The 24,732-nt window shown below is 48.4% G+C and overlaps 1 pseudogene; it reads left to right on the plus strand.

Annotated features, from left to right (window-relative positions):
• Nucleotides 1-24,732, plus strand: part of LOC138487583 (zinc finger protein 850-like) — a 673,452-nt pseudogene that overhangs the window by 105,622 nt on the left and 543,098 nt on the right.

The raw sequence follows: 24,732 nt of genomic DNA on the forward strand, positions 1-24,732 counted from the left end.
TTTGGACATCTGCAACTCCCCCAAAGATGCATGGACATACTGAGGGAGGCAAGAAAACCTAACACACGTTATTGCTATGCCAGCAAATGGAAATGTTTTGTCATCTGGTGCAGTTCCAAAGGTGACAATCCCACCGATTGCTTGCCTTCACACATTGTGTTATACCTAACCCATCTGTTGGACTCTGGGTTAGTCTTCAATTCCTTAAAGGTTCACCTAGCGGCGTTGTCAGCCTACACCACGTCACAGCAGAAGGTGTCGTGGTGGAAAATACCTGTGATTAAAGCCTTTATGGAAGGGGTTACAATAATGTATCCCCCCCATCACTCACCCAGCCCCTGGGTGGGATCTAAATGTGGTTTTAACTAGGCTCATGGGACCCCCTTTTGAGCCTATGCATAAAGCTAGTCTGAAAGACCTGACTTACAAGACAGCCTTTCTAGTAGCTATCACTTCTATCAGAAGAGTTAGCGAACTACAGGCCCTCTCGGTTTTGGACCCCTTTGTTACAGTCCACAAAGATAAGGTAGTTCTGCGCACACATCCCAGGTTTGCGCCGAAATGTATTTCGAAGTTCCATGTGAACCAGTCAATCGAACTACCCACGTTCTTCCAGAGACCTACTAACATGGCCGAAAGAAGCCTTCACATACTAGATGTGCGCAGGGCAGTCATGTTCTACATGGATAGAACTAAACCACTGAGGAAGACTAAACAATTCTTTGTTTCAATGGCAGCTGGTAGAGAAGGAGACCCTGTCTCTAAATCAGCAATATCAAGGTGGATTGTCAAATGCATCACACTATGTTACACTCTTGCAAAGAGAGAACTTCCCTTCAAGCCTAGAGCACATTCTACTGGAGGCACTGGGGCATCCATAGCATTCATTGCAAATGTTCCCTTGAGTCCATTTACAAAGCGGCAACCTGGAGTTCTGTACACACCTTTACAAAACACTATTGCCTAGACACTCATTCTAGGTCTGATTCTCAGGTGGGACAAGCAGTACTAAGACATCTTTTCTCTACTGTTCCTTCTCACAACCCACCTCCAACTCCGGGTACTGCTCGCTAGTCTATGCACAGCATGTGATTCTAAGCAGATTAACAAACATCAGAAGACAATGCATTACTTACCGTAAAAGCATTTCTGATGATTGTATCTGCTTAGATTCACATGCGCCCACCCTGCCTCCCCGCTCGGGGTGGAAGGAACATAGACTTCTTACTACTTTCTCTCTTCATGTACTCACTCACTTAGCCTTGGGCTCCCTCATGGCAGAAAAAATACAATCGGAGGGACCTCGGCGCGTGAGGGATTTTGGGTACTACACACGTCACGATAGGGATAGTGTTTCAGGCACGCCTATGCCGACGTCCCCTTTCGGTCCCCGAAAGACAAGATGCAATACTCTGCGGTTACCACTGGATGTCGGACCATATGCACAGCATGTGAATCTAAGCAGATACAACCATCAGAAATGCTTTTACGGTAAGTAATGCATGTCATGTTTCCTTAACCAATCCCTTCCCTTGATAGGTTTTGTATTTTGCCACGTAGAATGATGTCATAGATGATACATATTGGGGTATAATACCACTATTGAATCAAGCTGCTATGCGAGTGTGCATGCATCAGTCTGATGTCTATGAGATCTCCCTACTTCATTCAATTGACAATAAAGTAGTACTTGGCCATATAGTCTGTCCGATTATTTGGTTTGAGATCATTATTGTAGTTCCATCTAGCACAGACAGACACTTCAAGGTGCTAGAGTACATTTGGTAGCAGTGCGGATGGTTGCAGTCTAGTTGACCTAGGCCAGATCCAGACCCCCAGACGCTTGACTGCTTCCGCCATTAGCCAGAAGACCGCAGAGCTTCCTCTGGAGATCGGCGCGCATAGTCACGTGCAAGAAGATTTGGTCGACAGGTCACTCTTTGACAGAATCCCTGTCCAATCCCCGCATGTGTACCATGGACGGAAGATAAACTGGTCGGTTGAGGGGAGAGTCGATGCCAGAGGAGTCGAGCTGAGTCACGGATGTAAGTCGAACAACAAAAGTGCCAAAAATAGGGGGAGGGATAGTGTTGTAAATAATAAGTGTAAAAAGTAACAGGATTTTTTGGGTAGATTATAAAGAAAATTAGATACCTCGATTTCTCGAATCCTAGTTTGCTGTAGGGGGTTGAGAGAAAATAACCAAAAAGGCAGAACATTTTTTTTCTTCAGAAAATGACAATAAAATGATGTACAAAGAAGCCTGTGGTTTTTTCCTTGTAAGAGCTAGGAACAAATGGTTTGCTGTGCTGAATTCGCCATTTTCCAGGCTTTCAGGAACAGGTTGAGTGGAAACGAATAAAACATATTTTGATATGGTCACCAGCCGTTTTGTGAGAGGTAAGCGATTTTGCCCTTTTTTTCCAATAGGACATGCGTGGACAGAATGGAAGCAGAGGTTAGGAAATCTGAATGTGAAGGCAGAAAGGCATACATTTCTGAAAAATAGACAAAATTCAAAGTTTAGGAAGGGGTGATTTGCACAGGTCAGGCAACAACTATGTATGGAAAAATTCCATAGTTTGGGGACAAATCGGGAAAATTACAGAACAAAAGGTATGTGGTGGACATGGTTGGCCTGGTACAGCAATGGCGTCTGTGAATAAAACAGGCAATACCACAAGCCAAAAACAGAGCCATGGTACACAGGTTTTTACGGCTTTAACAGACGTACTTAGCATGTGTAAGTAAAGAAAACAAATGTGGTGAGGAAGGGCACGCATACATTTTTTGAAAGAGCACAGGCAGACCTTTGAAGGGTAGGTGACTTGTTGTGCAGGTTATGAACGTGTATAGTGCCTAAACCAGTGACTGAATGTAGGTCACATTTGGGGAATGAAAGGGATGTGTGACAAAGTGCAGCAGCAAATGTGTAAAAACGTTATGAAAACCAAGAGAACACAACAAATGTCCTACCTTCCCGCATTCCCACAGGTGTCCCAACGAAAACGGTACCTCAAATATGTGGGTGCACCTACCTGGGCGCAAAGGGAAAAGGCTAAACCACTGGTAACCCCAAGTGTTTTGGCAGAGCAGATTTTGCAGGAATTAGATTTGGGCTTAGGGTGTCGAAGCCAGCAAGGAAAACAGGGAACCCCATACATTTCCGAAAAGAATACACTCCTGTGAATTGCCCCAGAATGTATTACCCACAATCCCTGATAAAGTCGGAAATTTGGTGAAAAAAACACAATTTTCAGACATTTCCCTCTGCCAACCCACCGAAACACGCCACCAACAGCACATGTACTATCTTCCCACATTCCCACAGTATCCAGATGAAAACAGTACCTCACATGTGTGGGTACATCTACCTGGGCTGAAAAGAAAACGTGTCGACCGTCCACAAGTCCAACGGCAGTCCCAGGGAACCCCAGGAGGGTCCCAGTCCATTCCCAAGGGAAATTCTGTAATGCTGCCTAGCCAGATCTCCAGGATAGTCGGGGGTGATGTCCCTGGCCTTGGGTAGTTGTCCCTCATATGGGTTGACCGTCCAAAGGTCCAGCAGCGTTGTCAGGGAGCCTCCCAGAGGGAGAAGGTGTATCACAACCCAGCCAGCCAGAGATAGCTCGTCCTTGGCACTTAAGGGGTTAAGAATTCCTGAGGCATGGCCCGCAAAAGAGTGCATATCATAATCCAAAATGGAGTGAAACACAGAAGGGATACATTTACTAAGATAGTAAAGGAAGGCATACACCGTAAAATATAAAAAGTGCACATATGTAGGGTTTTAAAACTGTTAATATAAATCTTTTCTTGTGTGTAGACTATTAAATATAGAACAATAGTAAACGAATTTAAAAAAAGAGATTGGTGAAAAAACTTGGACCCAGAGATTGCAGCAATCAGGAAGGGAAAAATCAAAGGAAATTAATATATATAAGAAGAGACTCTTAAAAAGCTTATAATAAAAGAACGATATAATACAATTTGATAGAAAGTGTAAATGAAGGAGGAAGCAGAATGGTTGCATTGATTTCTAAAATAAAAAAGTGAGCAGTTAAAATACACAGTGATTGATGGCGCCTGCGCCATCCGACGTGGTATATTAGATAAAATAAAGAACTGAATAAAAAAACTGGTAAGTATTGACAATCGAAACCGATCCGTCATCATGTGGGGGGGACCTCTTTTACATTTGTGTAGGACATTGCCGAGATACACAGCGAAGATGAGGAAATATCATTCCAAATGAGTTTGAGGCACGACCAATAAGACACTTATGCCGTGGCCTCGGGAGGGTTCGCTGTCGAAAGATATATTGCGGCATATGAAGACATATTTGCATGCCACATATAAGGGAAAAAAGTTTCAGAAAAGGCTAGCCATTTTAGAACTTTGGAAAATGTACCAGCGTGAGAAAGAAGATCCAGCCCATAGGGAGTGGATTCTCAATGAGCATAAAGGGGAGGATAAAATGCCTTTGGCTCCCCTTTTCCCTTCCCGAAGAGAAGAGTGTAGACAGAGCAGAAGGGATTTTACCCTTTAAAGGAATTAAAAGCAGCAGCGGGGTATGTTAATCCAACGTGTGCGCCCCCGCTTATAGCAGCCAGGATAATGGGGAAGAGAGCATGAGCAGAGAACGCAAAGATATATCAGCACGCAATGAAAGTAAACAGCGTGGGGAGAGGAAGGACAGACAAGACAGACAAATGGAGATATAGGAAGAAACAGGGAGACAAAAATAAATAATGGATAAAGCTAAGGGAATAAAAATAGTACAGAATGAATGGATGGGAGGACACCTATTGCTTAAGCTAGTCAATAAGGTTCATTGATGGGGTTCGAGAAAGATGAGAGAGAAGAGCTGGAAAAGAAAGAGAAGAAAGAGCATACAAAGAAGAGGGATAAAGAATGCAAGCTAAGGGAAGAACGAAGAAAATATAAGGCGAGGAAAGAAAGGGAGAGATTAGAGGAGAAGAAACAAGAAGAGATAGAAGCCCAAAGAATTAAGTACGTAGGTTGCAATGAAGGTGAGAGGAAGATGAATTGAGGAAGATGAGAATAGAAGAAGAAATCGACAAGAGTAGGGGATAAAAGACGATGAAATAGAATATTTATGCCATAAGAGCATGGTGCCGATTGATGCACGAGAACGACTGGAGGAAGAGAGAGGGTCACAACAGCCCCCTATGGAGCTGCAAGGAATGCCGAGATCAGCATGAGCTGGTGGGCAGGATACAGAAGACATAGAGCAGAGACTTGGGAATTTATACAGACAAATGAGGAACAAAGATAGGTACAAAACCCAAGAGAATGTAGAAAGATCCCTATTAAAGGGAACTGTGGGTAGATTGGATTACCATAACAGACGAGTACCGAACACTGGGCCTCATTATGAGTATGCCTGTCCGGTAACAACGGTGCTGGTAAACTACCGACACCGTTGTTACCGGACCAGCACACTCTGAGTTCTGCGGGCGGGGAACGACACCCGCTCGCAGGCTTTGACGGTAGCACCAGCACTGTTGCACATAGTGCCGGCCCTTCCGTCCTCCCCATTCCCATTGAGTACTATGGGACTCGAATGGGGAGTTACTTTTTCAGGCGCCTCGCGTTGGGGAATTACTGGGACCGCCGGGGCTGTAATTCCCTGGTGATTCCCCAAATCCAGGCGCTGGAAAAAACACGACTCTGGCCGCAGCTGTGCCATTTTTACCGGCATGGCTCACGCCGGGGTCGTAACGAGGCCCATTGTCTTGAAACAAATTAGTTCTTGATGATGCGGAGAAAGACAACAGACACACAAGATGGGGCATAATGATGTCAGATGAAGAAAGGGGGGAGAATGAGAGGGCGCAAGGAGAGGGCGCATGCAGGTTTTCAAAGGAATCAAGTAGAGAGAAGGGTGTAAAATTGTCAGATTTAGAGGACCCTAAAGAAAGGACACCAGAACCAACATCCTATACTGAGCGACCACAAGTATGATCACAGTGCAGGGGATATATGATATGATATGGCATTTATAGCGCGCCTGTACACAAGTCTTTCTAGGCGTGACAAGACAAGGAGAGGGAAACAAAGGGAGGACAAAACAAAGATCTTATGAGGCCTTGTGTCATTCAGATTCTGCAAGCGCAGCGAGGGGGAGTGGAGAAGTGCACAAGGGAGGGGAGAGGGAGAAGTGCAGGTAACAGAGTGCAGCCAACGGGTGGCTAAGTGCCTGTAATCTGAGGGTGCAGTCAGCGGGTGGCTAATAAGTGCAGAGAGTAGGTGGACTGTAGGGTTACAGATACAGACCACAAGTGCTGGGGGGCCAAGAGGCAGTGCGAGGTGCAACTGGACAGGCAGGACCTGGACCCAAGTTTAGAGGGTGGCCAGGTAACCCATGTGCGTGGAAAAGATGGCTCATCAGCAGGGGAGAGGAAGGTCTTGAGTTGCTTCCGGATCCGAAGATGGTTCTACTCAAGCTTGAGAGAGGAAGGGAGGCTGTTCCAGAGGGAGGCCCCAGCCAAAGAAAAAGATCTGCCCCCAACTCTCTGCTCGGAAAAAAAGGAGCTGACCCACATAGAGTTGGAGGTGGATGAGTTGGAGAGCTTGAGAAGGGAGATACTTAGGAAGAGAGAGAAGGAGGGAGTGCAGACCCAGGCCCCAGAAAGCCGTGTGGACAATGCAGAGGGTCTTGAACTTGATCCTTGACGCCACTGGGAGCCAATAAAGAGATTTCAGAGCTGGAGAGATTCGATCCCTGGACTTGAGGCCAAGGACAAGTCTTGCAGTCCTGTTCTGGATGAGTTGTAGAGGACGGAGAGTAGAGGCAGAAAGATTTAGAAAGAGGCTGTTGCAGTAGTCCAGCCTTGAAAGGACCAAAGCTCTGGAGACAGTGAGCTTCTGGGGGAAGTGGGGAAGGGAGGAAGGGAAGAATACCTCTGAGGAGGTGCAGATGATAGTTTGACTTGTTAGAGACGTCAGAAATGTGAGGAGAGAAGGAGCGGTGGAGTTGAAGATGACCCCAAGGTTCTTAGCCTCACAGGTAGGAGAAGGAAGAGGACTCAGAGTGGGCGACCAGAGAGAGAGAGAGAGGAATGGAAAGAGCTGGTGTTCCGATGAGGAGGATCTCCGTCTTACTGGCATTGAGGCAGAGAACATTAGTGGCACACCACTCCTGAATTGCAGACAGTCAGGAATGAGAGAAGGAGAAGAGGCGGCCGAGAGGAGCCTGAAAGAGAGCTAAGTGTCATCCGCATAACACTGAAAGTTGGAGCAGAAAGCAGCTATGCATTGGGCGAAAGGAGCCAGGTATTGGTTGAACAGCCAGGGAGAGAGGTTAGACCCCTGGGGAACACCACAGGTAGAGAGAGAGATAGAAGAGAGGAAGGACCCCAATTGGACCTGAGAGGGTCAGTCAGTGAGAAAAGAGGTCAGCCAGGCCAAGGCCTGATCAGTGATACCCAGGTTATCACTGAGGCGCTTGAGCAGGATGGCATGGTTGACCATCTCAAAAGCAGAAGAAAGATCAAGGAGAATGAGGACAGAAGGAAGGTTTGAGTCAAGGTTGGAGAGCAGGTCTTTACGGATGTTCAGGAGAGCAGTTTCCGTGCTTCTGGACGCTATAAAGCCAGACTGATGGTCATGGAGACAACCAACAGATTCAGTGTGAAGTTTAAGCTGGGAAATCGCCAGCTTTTCCAAGCGTTTGCCCAAGAAAGAGAGTGATAGAGATCGGGTGATAATTAGCTGGAGAAGGATCGGCTGAGGGCTTCCTGAGGAGGAGTGCACAAAGGAGTGCTTCAGGGGGAGAGGAAAGTTCCAGTGGCAAAATAGTGATTGCAGAAATCAGCCAGGGACGGAGCAAGAGTGTCGATGTGGTCCTTGATGGTTTTGGAAGAACAGGAAAGAACCTGTTTTGAGGAGACTTTAATAGATCAGACTTGTCTAGAAACATTGTCTGGGGTGAACAAGGGAAAGTAAGAGAAGGTAGGAGGAGAGGAGGCCAGAGGCGGGCCAGGCGTGGAAGAGGAGGAGGAGGAAGAGGAGGAAGAGAGGGTGGACAGGATGTCCTGAGTTTTAATGATGAAATGAGAAGCCGGGGCCATGCAGAGGGCCTGGGAAGAGACAGGGGAGGTAGAGACTGTAGCAAGGTTGGCCAGCTCCTTGCAGATTTTGAAGAGTTTGAGCAAGTTGTTAGATGCCGCAGAGACATGGACTTGGATGTTTGCTCTCTTCTTGCCAAGGATAGAGTCGATACTACCTTTGGAGCAGGCAGCAGGCCAGTTTGTTAGATGGTGTGCCGGCAGCCTTCCACTTCCTCTCAGCCACCCTGCACTTGGGTTTCTGGGTGACAAGGTCTGAGTCGTACCAAGAGTTGCACTTGGATTTAGGTTGCAAGCGGATCCTCATGACAGGGGTAAGTACATCAAGAGTGTCAGAGATAGAAAGATAGAGGTTAGAGAGGGATGTGTCATGATGTGAGTCAGCCAAAGGTGCAGGAGGAGGAGAGAAAATACCAGCAAAAGCCTCAACTGTCACACGTTTCATGGGTCCAATGAACGAGAAGGTAGGTAGCAGTGCTGGGATCGGCTTGGCCTGAGGGGTAGAGCGAGAGAAATGGGAGGAAAGGAGAAAGTGGCCACTCCAGGAGAGGAGTGGTGAGAGGGTTGGAGAGGGGAAGGTCTGAGGAGATCAGAACACCAGAGTGTGCCCTGCTGAGTCGGCCATGGGGAGAATAGAGAGACAGACGGAGCCGCAGAGGTTGCGAAAGAGTCCTGCAGAAGGACACAAAGCATCCAGGTGGATGTTAAGGTCTCTGAGGAGGAGAAGCTGAGAGGTAGAAATGAGGAGAGTGGAGGAGAGATCCACCCACTCAGAGAAGAAGGTGGTTACCTGGCTGGGTGGCCAGTAGGTAGTAGCCACAGTGAGAGAAAGGCCAGGAGCGAGATAGAGCCTGCAGACCAGGCATTCAAAGTAGAATTAGTCCTGCATAGGAATGATAGAGGCAGGTATCCACTCCGGGAATATCAAGGCTACACCCCAACCAGGACGGTTGTTTCTGGGCGCAGAGAGAATCTTGTAGCCATCAGGAAGGAGAGGGTCAAAGCTTGTGAGAGAGCTGGCCGTGAACCACATCTCGGTCAGACATCCAGATCGAGTTCTTCCAGGAGATGGCAGATGTCAGAGGAATGTTTGACAGCTGAGCGAGAGTTGAGAGTGGCAATGTGGAGCAGGTTGCCGCCTTTGAAAGACTTCTGTAGAGGGGTGCAGGTCAGAGGAACGCACTGAGGAAGTGTTACAGCTGCCTGAGGATGGGCAGAGGAGGAAGGAGAAGAGGGTAAGGTAGCAAAGGGAGAGGAGGTGGGTGCCAGAGGGGTGGCAGAAGGACGAGACAACACGGTGGCCAGAGAAGCAGCAGGGGCAGCTGTAAAGGTGGCCGAGGAGGAGGGAGGCCTAGGAGCCAAAAAGGGAAGTTGATAAGGCGCAGACCAAGACGTGCCATTTAGGTAAACATTAATGATGGTCTTGGAGGAGTGGAAGGGGGCCCGCAGGGCTTCCCATTGGGTGCCACCATTAATGGGTGAAGAGGGAAAAGGAGAAAGAGCAAAGACCATATAGAGGGTCCATAGATGCATAGAGGGAATGACAAAGAGTAAGGGTCTGTCTGGAGGAAGTGCTGATGTAGGTATCAGCGATGGGGAGGCCTGGGTTGGAGACCAGGATGTCCCTCTTGATCTTCTTCCTACCAGACTTAGTGAGAAGGATGGGATAGTCGATAGAGAAACAGTTAGAGAAGAAAGAAGACACAGAGAGCACCATAGAGGGTGCAGAGGGCAGAGTGGGGAAGGGGGAATGGAGAGAGGGGGTGGGAGGTGGGCTAGGGGGCAGGCAGGAGTGGGAAACACTAGGCTAGGATGAGGGGAGGAAGCAGAAGGAGGGGGGCACAATGCAGACGGAACAATGACCAAACTCAGATACAAATATAGACAAGCAGACAAGAGCAGTACGCTGCTAGAAAACAGAACAATCAAACAAATATCCCTACCATATGTCAGCAGGTTAAGACCATTACCAGGAAGGAAACAAATGGCGAGGCTAGCTCTGCCTTGAAGACAAGGAGTGTAGGTAAATATGATTATGGACCGTGATTTTCACAATTGTCATGATTGGAGAAAGGGGAGGACGACCACAATATATACCATGGCCACAGATGGATAAAGATAATTTAAGCTGTAAATTGAAGAGTTTAACTTCCTGTGCGGGAAAATAGATTTATCTGATGGGAAAGTTCTTCTGCCACTTTCAAACTATGAGCGAGAAGGGCAAATGGGCATATATGATGCAAGGTACAAGCATTTCGCTCACTTTTGCCCTGTTGGAAGTGGTGGAAGACCATTAAGAAGTTACACAATGAAAGGAGTGTCCCTGTTTAGGATTGTAACTATTTTATGAAAGTAACATATTTATGTTGTCTTGATTTGTGGTCATTATGTTTTTTTTATGTAACTAAAGGCAAAAGTTTTCGCTTTAAACCATATGCTAATAAAATAAATAAAATAAAAGAATGGATTCATGAGTTAGAGAGAATGACATCAGGAATGACATTAGCAGTGGGTGACATGAAAAGGCTGCTAGCGGCTATCCTGGGGGAAAGAGCTTACGACATTTGGAAGCAAGATCGATAAATGAGCACCACACACCGTGGGTAATAATAAGCAGCGCTCAGATACCTGAGGGTTCGTAGCGTATATAAATGCTAAATTATTAAGCAGGAGCGCAGGTGTGACTGTGCAAAACAGGACACACGATGGAATGCCATTTAATAATTACAGAGTAGACATATGGCGAGCGCTCAGAGTGCAATACCCCGATAAATCAGACATGGGTGTGATACGCCTCTGGGGGAACTCGTGTTCCTGAACACAAAAAGAGTGTGCCTAACCAACACACTTTTAAAAGGATTCCTGAACAGGCAAATCCAACAGGAGGATTGACTGCATTATTCTAAAGCCAACTAGCTACTTACATATCCTGACCCTTTAGCAATTTTCTGAGTACAAGCCAAGAAAGTTAGAGTTCCAGTTTTGAAGAAGTGTGCATACAGTGCTGTTTTCCCAAGAAAACACTAAGAAGTCTGTGAGCAAGTGATCGTGGAAAATTCCACATTGAACACAGAGAGGAAACCGGTTTTCTCTCACATGACATTTACAGGCCTGATGAGAACCTTTTTAGAGGTCCAAACATGTGTCGGCTGGCTATGGGTATCAATTGGATTTTCAAATATTATTTACATTTAAACTCATTAACGTGATTTGCATCTATGTAGAGCTTTGTGGTTCGGACCACCAGGTACCTAACTCATACATGATATGACAAGTGGGAGTTAAGGTTTTGCACAGATACTACTAATGTAATGGGTGCGATTATGACCAGGAAAATGGGAGAGGATGAAGATCCTGTTGCTTATGTTCAAGATATTCTGGATAGATGGCAGCAGGAGACTCGTGAACCGTGGGATAAAACAATAGCATTATTTTACCACATTCTGTTTCAGGGACTGACGGAGCCAGTGCAACAGCAATTGAAAAAACAGGTGGGAATGCAAGCGAAGCCATGGCCAGAAATATAATTGACAATCGTGCATCATTGCCGATTAATGCAGGAGAAAAATAAGAAGAAAGTTGATCACAGAAAGCAGGAGGAAGCAAAGTTAGTTCAGAAGAAGTTATCCAAAATAGCCATTGAGGGAGCGGTATTCACAAGTAATGAAGGAGTCAGGGCAGCAAAATAACACAGGATATCCCACAGACCAGAGTGGGTATAATTTCTGGCCAAGAGGAAGAGAGAATGGGTTTAGAGGTGTCGGAGGAGGTAGATTTCAAAACGCTCAGTCAACAGGAGGATTTAATGGCAAACAGCCACAACAATGTTAGAATTGTGGACGAATGGGGCACATAGCTAGGGCATGCAGAAACAGAGGAGGCATGCAGCAGAATTGGCAAGTTCCAAGAGTGGGGATGGGTTATGCTCCATAATATAATGTAGAACCACATGAATATTATGCCCAAAATCACGCGTATGCTCAGACATATGCACCGCAATCCCAACAAATGCAGCCAGCACTGCTGCAAATACACTTGCTGTAAGAGCAACCACAGCAGGTACCCATGCAACCACAACAAGCACAGACCCAGCAGGCTATGGTACCGCAGTGGAACATGACTCCACAAGCCCAACAGTCACCTGCACCCAGATTAGGGAGTGTGACTGTGATAGGAGGAAATCCTTTCACGGATACAGGGATGCATGTATATCCACACTAGGACAGCCATGTCAGGTACTGCCATGAATGCTCAAGGATTCTCTGGGGCGATGAGTTTAGTTCCTTTTACAGATGAGTTACCAATCTCTATAGGAGAACATGATATGTCAATGCCATTACTATACTCTAGGAAGACGCCATTCAATATTTTGGGACGTGATTTAATGGCAAATCTTAACATGACAATCGTGAGAGAAATATTGGGGGAAAGCATGGTGAATGTGTTGCAAGGAATCTTTGAAGAGAGGGGTATTACCCTAAGGGAAGAAAAGTGTACGTTTGCTGTATCCAAGGTGGATTATCTAGGTCACGAGGTGTCCTAGTGAGGGTGTGAAACCCAAAGAGAGTATTGTGAACTCCGTAAAAGAAATGGAGAAGCCTACCACCAAGAGTGAATTACATTCATTTTAGGGTATGACCGAATTTTACCAAACATTCATAGAGAATTATGCCACGAAAGTTCTGGAGATGAGGAAAATCTTAAGGAAAGGTGCGGATTTCATATGGAATCGGGCTTGTGATTTAGAGTTTCAGAGAATCAAGGAGGAGATAGATCTAGCTCACCCGTTAGGATGTTTTGAAACAAAAAGACTATCTATTATTACTGTTGATGCTAGTGAGGGTGGCCTAGGTGCTGTTCTTTCCCAGAAACAAGAGGATGGATCGGAAAAAGTTATAGCACATGCGTCACGTGGTCTGAAAGGCGCAGAGTTGTGATATTCAGTTCTTGAAAAGGAAGCTTTGGCATGTTATTGGGTGGTTGAGCAGTTCAGAAACTTTGGGGTGTGGAGTTTGTGATCCGGATGGATCACAAACCTTTGAAGGTTATCTTTGAAACCAAAGGCCTGGATAAGGTCTTGCGCAGAGTAGCCGGGTGGGTTACCAGAATGCAAGCTCATAACTTTAGAATGGAGGTAATTCCCGGGAAAGAAAACACACTAGCTGATAATTTGTTGAGGGTAAGAGTTGCATCTCAGGACGTGTTAGAGGATGTTGACATGGAAATGGTGTTTTGAAGACAGAAGTGTCCAAGGAAGAGTGGCTAGGTGAAATAAGAAAGGATGAAGTAATTAACAAGGTGATCGTGTATGTGTTAACGTCAGTTTGGCCTAATAAGTCGGAGTTAACAGAGGAAGAGAGACCTTATTGGGAGGTGAAAGATGAATTGTCAGTTGCGGACGGCATTTTGTTCAGGTAGGAGAGAGCGGTGGCTCCAGCAGGTATTCGCACCAAGGTCATTGATTTGGCACATGGCGGTCATATTGTCATTACCAAGACCAAGGGAGTAATGAGATCAGACTATTGGTGGCCGGGTTTCGACAAATATGTCGAGAGTCGTTTAGGTGAGTGTCACTTGTGCATTAAGAGTGGAAAGGGGATCGAGGCTAGGAAGCAGCCGCTGGTTCATGTTGGTGTCCCATCTAAGATCTGGAGTGACATAGCCATGGACATTCTGGGACCTGTTAATTTAGGCTATGGTCGGTGAAGGTCCGTGGTTTTGGTTGGTGATCTATTCTCCAGGTGGTCGGATTTCAGAATCTTGAGAGAAATATCAGGGGAAAGCATGGCGAGTGAGGGACTTTCAGAAAGTGTCCTCACTGACAACGGCACTCAGTTCACCAGTGGGTGTTTTCCAAATTATCTAATGAAGTGTGGAGTAAGACACAAAAGGGCTGCTTTGTATCACCCCGAAACCAATGGGGTAGTCGAAAGATTGAACAGATGCGTGATGGAAAGCATTCGCATGGGACAAGAGTGTGGTTTCGATAAATTGGTGACCATCCAAAATAGAATGTGGGCATTGCGCATGGCGCCTCATTCAACGACTGGCCTGTGTCCATTTGAAATCATGAGGGGTCGAAAGCCTTTCTCTATGCCGTTTCCTCCATGGTTGGGGAGGAGTAGAGAGTTGGAGGTAGTGATTGATGAGGTGAGGAACGCACTTAAGAAAAAAAAGAGTGAGTGGGTCATGCGTGAAAATGAGAGAAGCGGCAGAAAGGAGTTGCATGTGGAGTGTGGTGACTGGGTAAGAATAAAGAAAGGTGTGGTAAAGAAAAAGGGTGATTTGCTGTATTCAGATCCGGTTAGGGTGGTGCTGTTTTGAAGGGTGCAGTCCGTGTGGCGGGTGGTCAGGTCTGGAATAAGGATAGAATCGCTACAGTGAGAAGAGGCCATGTGTGAGGATGTTGGTTTTATGTGAAGGAGATTTTTGAAAAAGAGGAAGATGTGTTGTGATGTGGATCTTGTGGAGATTAAGCTGTGTACAGAGAGGCTTGAAGTGATGGAATGTTTGACTACCTCAAGTTCTAATGAGGTCACAGAATCTGTGTTTACTTATGTTGTTCCCAGTGTTGTATATTTGGTCAGTTGAAGTGTCAGTGTTTCATGAAAGGGCCTCAGCTGTGTTGGTGGTCTTTATACCTGGTTCACGGCCAGCTCTGTCACCAGCTTTGACACACTCCTACCTGATGGCTACAAGATCCTCTCCGTGCCCAGACCCAACCGTGCAGGGGGGGTGTATCCCTTATCTTCCCTGAGTGGATTCCTGCCACCGTCACTCCTACGCAGACCTACTCCTCTTTTTAATGCCTTGTCTGCCATCTCTCTCTCTCTCCTAGCCATTCCCTTACCGTGGCTTCTATCTATCGGCCACCTGGTCAAATCTCCTCCTTCCTCTCTGAGTGGGCTGACCTCTCCTCCTCATTCCTGTCCTCAACCACTCAACTCCTCTTTCTTGGTGACTTCAACATCCACTTGGATGCTTCCTGTCCCCCCACGGGACTCTTTCGTGACCTCTGCGACTCTCTCTCACTCTCTATTCTCCCGTCTGGACCTACTCATTCTGCAGGGCACACTCTTGATGCTCTGATCTCTTCCGACCTTCCCCTCTCCGTCCCTCTCTCCACTCCTCTCTCCTGGAGTGATCACATTCTCCTATCCTCCCACCTCACCCTCCCTACCCCACAGGCAAAGCCACCCTCATCACTGCCACCCACCTTCTCGGTCATCCGACCCATGAAGCGCGTGTCAGTTGAGGTTTTCGCTGCCACCTTCTCGCCCCCACCTCCCCCTTCGGCTGACTCCCACCCTGACACAGCCCTCTCCATGCTCCACTCTGCTATATCTGATACTCTTGATATCCTTGCCCCTGTCATGAGAATCCGCCTGAAGCCCAAAGCCAAATGTAACTCCTGGTATGACTCGGATCTCGTCACCCTTAAACGCAAGTGCAGGGTGGCAGAGAGGAAATGGCGTGCCTCATGTTCATCCTCTGACAAACTGGCCTGCCGCCTGCTCCAAAGGCAAAACCGTCTCTAAGTTCTCACCAAGAAGAGAGCCCTTATCCAAGCCCGCATCTCTGCGGCATCTAACAACTCGGCCGAACTCTTTAAAATCTGCAAGGAGCTTGCCAACCCTGCTGCTGTCTCTACCTCTCCTGTCCCCTCCCAGGCCCTCTGCACTGCACTGGCCTCTCACTTCATCTCTAAAACTCAGGACATCCTGTCCTCACTCTCCTCCTATCACCTCCTCCCTTTCTTCCCAGCTCTTCCTCTGGCCCTTCTGCAGCCACCCCTCCTCCCTCCTTCTCTGCCTTTCCCCTTTTTTCTGCTGGTGAGGTTTCCAGACCAGTCCGATCTATGAAAGTCTTGTCTAAACAGCTTCATCCCTGTTCCTCCAAAACTATCAAGGACCACATCGACTCCCTGGCTCCGGCCCTGGCTGACTTTTGCAACCACTCCTTCGCCTCTGGAGTCTTCCTATCCCCCCTTAAGCACTCCCTTGTGCACCCTCTTCTTAAGAAACCCTCTTCTGACCCCTCCTGCCCAGCTAACTATCGCCCAATCTCCATCACTCCCTTCCTGGGTAAGCTCCTGGAGAAACTGGCCATCTACCAGCTTAACCTCCATGCTGAATCTGTTGGAAGTCTTCATGACCATCAATCTCGCTTCAGAGCCGCCAGAAGCACGGAAACTGCTCTACTGAACATCCGTGAGGACCTGCTCTTGAATCTCGACTCCAACACTCCATCTCTCTTCTGCCTTTGACACTGTCAACCATGCCATCCTGCTCAACCATCTCCGTGATAACCTGGGTATCACTGGTCAGGCTCTGGCATGGCTGACCTCTTTCCTCTCCAATCGACCCTCCCAGGTCCAACTGGGGTCCTTCCTCTCTGACATCTTTTTCTCCACCTGTGGTGTCCCCCAGGGATCTAATCTTTCCCCCTGGCTTTTCAACCAGTATCTGTCACTCCTTGCCCACCGCATCGCAGGTCTCTGCCCCAACTTTCAGTGCTATGCGGACGATACCCAGCTCATTTTCAGGCTACCCTCGGCCTCCTCCTCTCCTTCCCTCATCTCTGACTATCTGTCTGTTATCCAGGAATGGTGTGCTGCCAATGACCTCTGCCTTAATGCCAGTAAGACTGAGATTCTACTCATCGGCACTCCCACCCCCTCCTTCCCTGCAGCTCTCTGGCCGGCCTCTCTTGGCCCTCTTCCTGCTCCTACCTGCAAGGCAAAAAACCTCGGGGTTATCTTTGACTCCACACACTCCTTCTCTCCTCATATATCTGACATCTCTAAGAAGTCACACTACCAACTGCACCTCCTCAGAGGTATTCTTACCTTTCTCTCCTTCCCCCAGAAGCTCACTGTCTCCCGAGCCCTGGTTCTCTCAAAGCTGGACTACTGTAACAGCCTCTATCTTAATCTGCCTGCCTCCACTCTCCGCCCTCTGCAACTCATCCAGAACAGAACTGCGAGACTTGTCCTTGGCCTCAAGCCCAGGGACCGTATCTATCCAGGACTGAAATCTCTACACTGGCTCCCAGTGGCTGCGAGGATAAAGTTCAAAACCCTCTGCATTGTCCACAAGGCCTTTGGGGCCTGGGGCCTAAATACCTTCAACTCTCTCTTCCTAAATATCTTCCTTCCCGAGCCCTTCGCTCATCTGTCTCCAACTCCCTCAGGGTCAGCCGCTTCTCGAAGCTACGAGCTGGGGGGAGATCTCTCTCCGCGGCAGGGGCCTCCCTCTGGAACAGCCTTCCTGCCTCCCTGAAACTTGAGGAGAACCATCTCCGGTTCCGGAAGCACCTCAAAACCTTCCTCTTTGCTTCTGCTTTCTCTCTCCCTCTCCCCTGCTAATTCTTCGCTGAAACTGCACTGAATCTGCAACTGGGCCACTCTCACCGACCCCGGTCCTGGGCCCTGCCACTCTCCACTTGCACTGCCTCCCTAACAACCCCTGCACTGCGGGAGTGTCTCTGTATCCCTACAGCCCCCCTTCCCAGCACTTGTCTGCACTTACCTTGCACTTGCCACCAGCTGGCCCTCTTTATTTATTTATTTTATTTTATTCTTCTTACCTTGTACTGCACTTCCCCCCCTCCCCTTCCCCATGCACTTTTCCCTTCCCCCTATACCTGCACTTGCGCGATCTGAATGACACCTGGCCTATTAGGATCGTTGTCTGTCTTCCCCTTGTTCCCCCCTCCCTGCCACGTCGCGCCTTGAAACACTTGTGTATAGGCGCGTTACAAATGCCATATCATATCATATCATTACCTTAATACATACATAATGAAAACGTACCTGATCTCACAAGCGTCTTCATAACACTTTCACAGACGAAGGAATAGTGTGCTCCACTCCAGCGATACACTATATGAATGTGGGAGAGTTTATATTAGCCTTTACAGGCCAGAAGGCATTACACGGAGTACCTTTAGATCCAGAGGTCTTTTTGTATGGTAATTTTGTATGATAATAGGATAGTGACTATCCTTATTATCATGGTTATCCAGGTTGGTAGGTCAAATATTGAGAATACCTAATGAATGTTTGTTCAGACCAGCAATCCCTATGGACGATGAGGAAGAGCAGATTATTCCCTTAGAATTAGAAGCAGCAGTGCTCAGAGAAGAAAGGGTGATGCTTCATGGGACAGATGATGAAGGAAGAGGATGGAGGACAGTGATAGCCCTCAGTGAAGGAAACAGGTTGACAGATTTGACAGACGAAGAACTGTTTAGAGATGACTACTCTGACAATAAAATAGTGTTTTTTAAAAGTATTGCTTATTGGATTAAAGTAAAGAATATAGAAATACAGCAGAGAATGGCATTGGTAAAAAGACGACCACCATTCTATCAGGAAGACTTGGAGAAAGTGCCAGAAATATTATGGACTACAAGCGCATATGATATGGGACTATTAAAAGGGATAGATGCAGTTAAAATGAAACTAAAACCAGGAGCTCTTTTACCATGAGTGAAGCAATACCCCATGTCCAGGGAGGTGGATGAAGGTATATTTGAGACCATTTCTGCTTTAATGAAGCAAGGCATATTGGTGCCATCAGATTCATCATGTAAACGGTTGTGTACCCTGTGAGGAAATCAAAGGGGGGTCATGGAGATTTATTCAGGACCTTCGCCCTCTAAAAGTATAGTCAAAGCTGAGTTTCCTTTAGTTCAAAATCCTGCGACGATACTGTGTAACATCCCAATCTTTTCATATAGAAGTATGTGCCTTAAACATACTTGTTTGCTCCAGGGGTACTGTGAGTCCCCTTTGATCTTTAATAGGGTTCTCCAGATGGACTTGGGTAATGTCCAAACCGAAAGTGCAATAATTCAGTAGATGGATGACTGTTTGGTGTGTGATGAGAGTGAAAAAAGATGTAGAGAAGACTCTGTTAACCTCGTGACCAGTGCTCCAGACAAGATTTTGGCATGCAGGTATTTTACTCCCAATTTTTAAAATTAGAGAGTAAATCCTATTTTATTTCAAGAGTAAAAATGTGTTTCCTCCTTCGCAAGAGAGTAAAAAAGTGTCTGACAACTATCCAATTTTTGTGTAAAATTAAAACTGTGTTCGAAAAGATTAGTGTAAATAAACTTGATGGGTGTTTCACTCGCCTGATGTAGCAGGACCTGGCCCATATCCTCCTACCCAGGTCAATCACTTGTAAGGTGATCAGGGATTGCCGTGTGGGGTGCCATAGGGTTTCCTTGGGGATCACGTTGTTCGAGGATTGCCTCAGTAGTTCTGTTTCAGCTGAAGGTTCGTCCGAGAGCCATTTCGTTATGTGACTTAACTGGGCAGCCAGGTAGTATAACTGGAGATCTGGTAGCTTTATTCCACCCTCTTTATGTGGCAGGGAAAGAACGCATAGCGACAGTTTGTGCCTGTGAGAGCCCCATAGGAAGTCCTTGATGATTGCCTCCAGTTTCTTGAAGAAGGGCGGTCGGACATAATGGCAAATATTCACGAAGAAGTATAGGAATCTGGGGAGTACGATCATCTTGACTATCGCTGCTCTGCCCACCATGGCCAATGGGAGCTTGGACCAGAATTTTATAGAGCGTCGAAGACTCGTGATGGCGACCTCAGTGTTATGTTCGTGCGTGAGTAGCGGGGTGTGGCTCACGTTGATCCCCAGGTACCGGAACTTGACCAGTTGCCAACCTATTCCTAGCACTGGGAGATCGCTTTCTGATGTGCTGCGTAGGCCCACCAGGGGGAATGCGGAGGACTTGCTTCTGCTGAATCGTATCCCCGAGTACTTCGCGTAATTGTCTAGCACCTCCAGTGCTGTTGGTGCGTTGACTTCGGGGTTTCTTAGGTATAGAAGAACGTCGTCTGCGTATAGAGATATTATGTGGTGTACATTGCCCACCTTGATGCCAGCGTCGAAGAGCTGCTGCCTGAAGTATAGTGCGATCGGCTCCAGGCCCATTATGTACAGCATGGGCGATAGCGGGTACCCCTGTCTCGTTCCCCTTTGTATTACCCAGGCTGCTGATACCATTCTTCCCGTTTTCACTCTTGCCATTGGGGAATTATAGAGGACCTCGATCCACCTGATGAAGCCCCCTCCGAAGCCAAATCTTCTCAAGACCTCCCTGATCCATTCCCAATATATGGAGTTGAAGGCCTTGATAGCGTCGAGCGACAACACCGCCAGGTCTTCATCTCTCTCGTATGTTTCGGCCATTACATGTTGTAGCCTCCTAAGGTTAGCTGTGGTGTTGCGCCCAGGCACAAATCCGTTCTGGTCCTCATGGACAATGGATCCCACCACTCTGGCCAGTTTGCAGGCTAATATGGATGTGAGAATCTTGGCATCATAGTTTAGCATGGCCATAGGGCGATAGGACTCACAGTCGGTGGGTGATTTGTGTGGCTTGAGCATGGGAATGATTATGGTCTCTTTCATGGTGTTGGGGAGGACCCCGTTCGTGTATGCCTCCTGGTAGACCTCGTGAAGAACTGGGGTGAGGATGGGCTCGTACTTTTTGTAGAACTCAGGTGGGAGGCCGTCGCTGCCGGGGGCTTTGTTGTTAGAGAGGGACCTGATTGCCCCTTGCACGTCCTCAAGAGTGATCTCCATCTCCAGTTCCTCTCTCTGCTCGGGTGAAATACGGGGGAGTTCTATCTCCTCAAGTGTTTCTATAATGTCTTCCGTAGGAATTTGTGCCTCGTGGGCAAACAGTTTGGTGTAGAATCTGGCAAATGCATTGTTGATCCCCAGCTGAGTCGTGTGGGATGTCCCATCGGCGTCCCGTATCTCCATTGGGAGGTGTTTGGGGTGTTCCCGCTTGCAGAGCCAGGCCAGTAACCTCCCTGGTTTGTCCGATTCCTTGTGGGATCTGATGGTGTGTGTGGTGAAATCGAATTTCTCCAGTCTTTCCCAAGCTTGTTGACATTCTGCCCGAGCTTCCTTCAATTTGTTCTCGGCCTCTGTGGAGTTGTCATGGGTAGACTCTAGTCGGGAGATCTCTGCTTCTTGTGCTTCAAGCGTTATCTTCAATTGCCTGCGAATTTCGCCGGCTCTCGATATAATTTCTCCTCTGGTCACCACCTTCATAGCTTCCCATAATGTGCTCCAGGAGGATACCGACCCCATGTTGATTTCCAGGTAATCTTCCAGTTTTTCGGCGAGGTTTTCCCTGAACTCAGGGTGTTCAAATGCCGCAGTCGGCATCCTCCACATAGGGATCGGGGCTCTGGGGCCCTTCAGCTGCCATAGCATGGTCAGTGGGGAATGGTCGGAGATCGTTCGCCCCAGGTACTCTGTGGCTGCGGCACGTGGGGCGAGCTCCTTGTTGATGAACAGGTAGTCAATTCTTGTATGGACTCCATGTGGAGCTGAGTAGTGGGAGTAGGTCCTATCGGCCGGGTGGTGTTCCCTCCAGATGTCCACCAGGTTGAGCTACTCCAGAGTTTCCTTCAGGGCCCGGTTTGCGAGGTTGCTCGGGTGGGGGGGAGGCAGCGATCTGTCCATGCTTGCGTCAGCAACGCAGTTGAAGTCGCCGCCCCATATAAAGGTGCGGTCCCGGTGCTGAGTCAGCTTTGTGATCATTGTGGTGAGGTACGCCGGTATCCCGTGATGTGGGAAGTATGAGTTGACCAGGCAGACCGGGGTCTGTTCCATTGTACCCCAAATCACTACATATCTCCCTTCTTTGTCTTGTTCACACCCCTCCATCTGGAAGGGCACATCCGGGCTTATCCATATTAGCACCCCTCTCGCGTATTTGGAGTAGGGGACCCTCTCACAGTCCCGGCCCATCGGTCTGCAATCTTGGACATGGCCTCCGTCGTGAGGTGGGTTTCTTGAAGGAGTGCAATTGAGACTTTCTTCCTTTTGAGATAGGACTGTATACGATTACGTCTGAGGTATGAGCCCATGCCCCTCACGTTCCATGTCATCACGGTAAACTGTGCCGCCATCGGGTCTGAGTTTCGGATCTGGTACGGGACTCCGTCCCCGGGGTCCGGCTCTGCTTTAATCCGCAGTAAGCAGGCTGCGCGGGGGATACCACTGGTTACCGATCTCCCGGGTCAAGTCCTGGGCCCATCTCGGTCTTTGTTGGCGAAAGAAGCATGAAGACTGTACAACTAGTGAAACTAATAACAAAACTCAAACTGGTGCGCCCAGCGACTAGAACATTGTCGCGGTGCTCAAGCGCTCTCGAGCCGTCGGAGCCCATCCGGGAGTCGGGCGCGAGCTGGGTCAGGCGGGTGCCTGGACCGAGTAAATTCTACGCTGGGGGTGGGGCAAGGGCCTGGCAGCAGAGCCGAGCAAGGCCGTTTCCAAATGATAAACTGAAGTTGTATTACCTTCTGTGTTCCGGCGTCGTATGTGGTGGTTCTTACTGTTGCTTGGGGGTCGCTTGTGGGATCCGAGGGGGTTAGGCCACAGTCCGTGAGTTGTCCTTGCCATCGGCCAGGTTATTATCCTCTAGCCACATGTTGGCTGCTTCTGGGTTATCGAGGAATACCACTCCCTCCTTATAGATGACCCTGAGGCGTGACGGGTATAATAGTCTGTATTTTAGGTTCAGTTGGCGGAGCCTAGCTTTTATCGGGACAAATGAATTCCTCTCTCTTTGCACCTTCTGCATATAGTCCGGGTAGATGGAGATTTTGGAGTCTGCTCTTTCGATGGGGCCACCCTCCCTGGATCGCCTTAAAATAGTTTCTCTGTCCTGAAAGTTCAGTATCTTAGCAATTATAGGTCTGGGGTGCGATCCAGGGGGAGGGCGCCTCTGGAGGGATCTGTGGGCCCTTTCGACCGAGAATCCCTGGGTCAATTTGCCGGCCCCAATTTCTTGCAGCAGAAGGGTTTCGACGAAGGATGTGGTGTTTGCCCCTTCGTTCCCTTCCGGGACACCTAGGATCCTAATGTTGCCCCGTCTGGCCCGGCCTTCGGCCTCTTCCGCCCTTTCCTCCAGGAAGGCGACTTTCCTCCTCAGGAGGGCGACTTCTGACTTCATAGCTGTGGTGGCCGTAGATGTATCCTCTGTTGATTGTTCAACGGCCCGTGACACTCTCAGCTAAATTGCGAGCGTCCTGGCGAATTAGTTGAATGTCTATTTTGAATTCGTCGATCTTGGAGTCTATGTGCGTTTTTAGTGAAGCTATGGCATCAAGTATCTGAGAGTGGTTATCGGCGGCCACCCCTTCGCTCGCCTGGGTGACTTCAGAGGGGCCGGTCCTGGCTTGAGTGGGGGTCTTCACCCTGGTGGAAACAAAGGAGTCCATGGTGGCGGCTCTGGTCTTGTTCTTGGCGGCCATCTTGAGGTGATGGTTGTAGATGTCCTGGGCCTCAAAAGTTAGGTAGCTTGCGGGGTTGCTAGCGAGGCCCTCTACTTAAGCTGGACTTCGGGCCGTGGGCGGTATTTTGCCAGCCCCCGTGTCCGGGTGTGCGGCCCCCGGAGGTGGATATCAGAAGAATAGGGATAGGCGGGGGGCCCCTTTCTCAGGTGTTGCGAGATCTCACGCACCTTGTCTTGTGGGGCTGGATCGGTGGAGTGACCCGAGCCAGGTCAGTCTTCTCCTTCTGTGCATCCGGTGCTGCGTGGTGCAGGCTTTGTGTTGGTGCCAGTTCGGCGGCACCCGGGGGGATTGTTCTCCTTGTCGTGCTTCCGCTTCACCCCACCAGGCCTGGGAGTCTGTTGGGGGAGGGGTTCCCCTCAGAGGCTCTGCTATGCGATGCGAGGCGCCATCTTGGATTCAATCGGAGCGGAGGGGGAGAGAGCCGTCCTAGGGCTACGGTGGCGTCTAGGAGGTCCGATTCGGTGGGCCCGATGGTGGTTCAGATGCAGGACCGCTTCCCCCAACAGCACGTTCTTCTGCGAGGGCTGGGGCCTCACATGAGCCGGAGAAAAAGGATCAGGAAACGGCGTCTCGGCCGGAGCTCGGCAGATCAGCTACCGCTTGCCATCGGCGCCAAGCCACGCCCCTAAATAAACTTGATAATGCTTACTGCCCAGAGTCATCTTCACACTAAATGCTTGTTAGAACTACTATAGATGCCAGCTAGTTACATCATAAATCAAGTCCCTCGCTCTAACAGCATCATTTCTCTGCCTCTTGGGCCTACTGTTGCTGCCTGGCTCTACCTGCTTGACAGACGCTTCATGTTTTTGCTACATCTCTCCTTCCCTTTGCTACTCCGTTTCCCTGCCTCTCACTTTCTGATGCTCTGCTTCTTACATGTTAGAAACCTGAGGGTCAAATCGTGGATAGAGCCATAGGATCTTTTGTTCAGGTGGAGCAGTGCAGGAGCCACTTTGTTTTCCTGTATTGCTTAGGTTCAGAGTAGCTTTTTTCTTCTCTTTTTTGTCTTTTGACATAGCACCAATAAATAGTCAAAAAGCTAAAAACGCCTTCTCCATGTACAAATCTAGTGCAACTTTACCATTGGTTGCTTCTTGTTAGATGTGTGCAAACCTTCTTGTGGCCATTAGGCTGGGAATTATAGAGTGAGAGGTGTGTCTTACCAGATGCAGCACTGGCTTGAATGCAGATGTTTTACCAGCACGGTATGCCATTGCAAGGGCAAGAGCCCAGGTAAGAGGTGTGTGAGCTATTACAAGTATAGCAGCCATCATGGGATGTGCTTCT

This window comes from Ambystoma mexicanum, chromosome 9 (assembly GCF_040938575.1).
Source record: "Ambystoma mexicanum isolate Mex_15411 chromosome 9, UKY_AmexF1_1, whole genome shotgun sequence".
In the NCBI taxonomy this organism is placed as follows: domain Eukaryota; kingdom Metazoa; phylum Chordata; class Amphibia; order Caudata; family Ambystomatidae; genus Ambystoma; species Ambystoma mexicanum.